Here is a 2469-nt window from a genome sequence, read left to right as displayed (position 1 = left end):
AGGTCCGCTGTTGTTTTCTATCTACATAAATGATCTTTTGGATAGGGTGGATAGCAATGTGCGGCTGTTTGATGATGTTGCTGTGGTGTACGGGAAGGTGTCGTCGTTGAGTGACTGTAGGAGGATACAAGATGACTTGGACAGGATTTGTGATTGGTGTAAAGAATGGCAGCTAACTCTAAATATAGATAAATGTAAATTAATGCAGATGAATAGGAAAAAGAATCCTGTAATGTTTGAGTACTCCATTAGTAGTGTAGCGCTTGACACTGTCACGTCGAATAAATATTTGGGCGTAGCATTGCAGAGCGATATGAAGTGGGACAAGCATGTAATGGCAGTTGTGGGGAAGGTGGATAGTCGTCTTCGGTTCATTGGTAGAATTTTGGGAAGATGTGGTTCTTCTGTAAAGGAGACCGCTTATAAAACACTAATACGACCTATTCTTGAGTACTACTCGAGCGTTTGGGATCCCTATCAGGTCGGATTGAGGGAAGACATAGAAGCAATTCAGAGGCGGGCTGCTAGATTCGTTACTGGTAGGTTTGATCATCACGCGAGTGTTACGGAAATGCTTCAAGAACTCGGGTGGCAGTCTGTGGAGGAAAGGAGGCGTTCTTTTCGTGAATCGCTACTGAGGAAATTTAGAGAACCAGCATTTGAGGCTGACTGCAGTACAATATTACTGCCGCCAACTTACATTTCGCGGAAAGACCACAAAGATAAGATAAGAGAGAGTAGGGCTCGTACAGAGGCATATCGGCAGTCATTTTTCCCTCGTTCTGTTTGGGAGTGGAACAGGGAGAGAAGATGCTAGTTGTGGTACGAGGTACCCTCCGCCACGCACCGTATGGTGGATTGCGGAGTATGTATGTAGATGTAGATGTAGATGCAGAAGGAGTGAACAAAATAATAGAATGATTATGACTGACAAAGCAGCCCCCGCTGGGAATAGCGGTCACACTAACGAAATCATATCAATCATTTCTTAGCTTAGAAGAAGCATCAACGAATAATAATAATTATGGATACAGTGTTCAAAGAACTTCACTGAGCAGCATGCAAAACATTCCCACATAAAGCTGTTATGTTCTGAGGCTTGGATGGCTTATGGCATACAGACCTCATAGATATGAAACAATACTGACACAGAAATAATGGTTTCAAATATATTTTGATGAGGTCTGACATTTATTCCTAATTTGCTTGGGAGCTACTAGTGAAACAAAAACGGGCAAGGAAGTTGGATGCGTTTTTGAACAACTGCTGCAGACAGGGATCAATCGGTTCCCTGACAGCCTTCAAACTGATTACAGCAGTGAATTTTACAATAGGTATTTCAAGGCTGTGGTTGAATCGTGGGATAAACAACTATTCGACATACACCCACATGAAAGTGGGTATTGTGGACTGTTTTAACAGAATGATAAAAAGCTATATGTGAGTATGTTTTAATCTTCATGGTTCATACTAATGGTTGGATACTCTCCCACAGATTACCGAACAGTATAACAATACCAAACACCATAATGTAGACGATTTAGTACGTGTTTCAAAGTATAAGATGGTGTTTGAGGAATCTTACCTACTGATCTGGTCAACAGAGATACTTACAGTTTCCAAAATGCAGAGAACAGCCCCTAGAACTTACATCTAAAAAGATAGTGAAGGTGAAGAAATTACTGGGATTTTTACACAGACGAATTACAGAGAAGCTTTGAACCAGATAGCAACGGCCCTGCCGCAGTGGATACACCGGTTCCCATGAGATCACCGAAGTTAAGCGCTGTCGGGCGTGGTCGGCACTTGGATGGGTGACCATCCAGGCCGCCGTGCGCTGTTGCATTTTTCGGGGTGCAACCAGCCTCGTGATGCCAATTGAGGAGCTACTCGACCGAATAGTAGCGGCTTCGGTCAAGAATACCATCATAACGACCGGGAGAGCGGTGTGCTGACCCCACGCCCCTCCTATCTGCATCCTCCCTGAGGATGACACGGCGGTCGGATGGTCCCGGTAGGCCACTCGTGGCCTGAAGACGGAGTGCTTTTTGAACCAGATATGTTTCTCATAGTGTGTGTCGTAAGACATCGAGGGAACACGGCTTCAGTTGAATGGCTTGGTTTCCCATCACCACACAGCAGTTGGGAGTATGAGCAATTTTGTATATAACTGTGCTGTAGCATAACAAGAGTGGTAGGAACTGCATCAGAGTCATTAGTCGAATTCTTGATAAGCTACCAGTGGAGTTAAATATTCCTTCAGGCAACTACTGTGGACTGGGAACAAAGCTTGGAAAATGAATAGCATACTCTGATAAGAGAATTAATCTATTGGACGAGGCATGCAAGCAACATGGTATTGCATTTGCTGCAAATATACGTTTGGTTGAATGTCGTACTGTAGATCGAATTTTAGCTGATAAAACTAGAGAAATATGTGGAAGAAGAGACATTGGCCTAGGACAGCAC

The 2469-nt window shown here is 43.6% G+C and overlaps 1 pseudogene; it reads left to right on the top strand.

Moving 5' to 3' along the window:
- The first annotated feature begins 1728 nt into the window (after positions 1 to 1728).
- LOC126299731 (5S ribosomal RNA) lies at positions 1729 to 1846 on the top strand (annotated as a pseudogene).
- The last annotated feature ends 623 nt before the right edge of the window (positions 1847 to 2469 follow it).

Source organism: Schistocerca gregaria, chromosome X (genome assembly GCF_023897955.1).
Source record: "Schistocerca gregaria isolate iqSchGreg1 chromosome X, iqSchGreg1.2, whole genome shotgun sequence".
NCBI classification, from domain to species: Eukaryota; Metazoa; Arthropoda; class Insecta; order Orthoptera; family Acrididae; genus Schistocerca; species Schistocerca gregaria.
The sequence above is the reverse complement of the archived record's forward strand: the minus strand, read 5'-3'. Positions and strand labels throughout refer to the sequence as shown.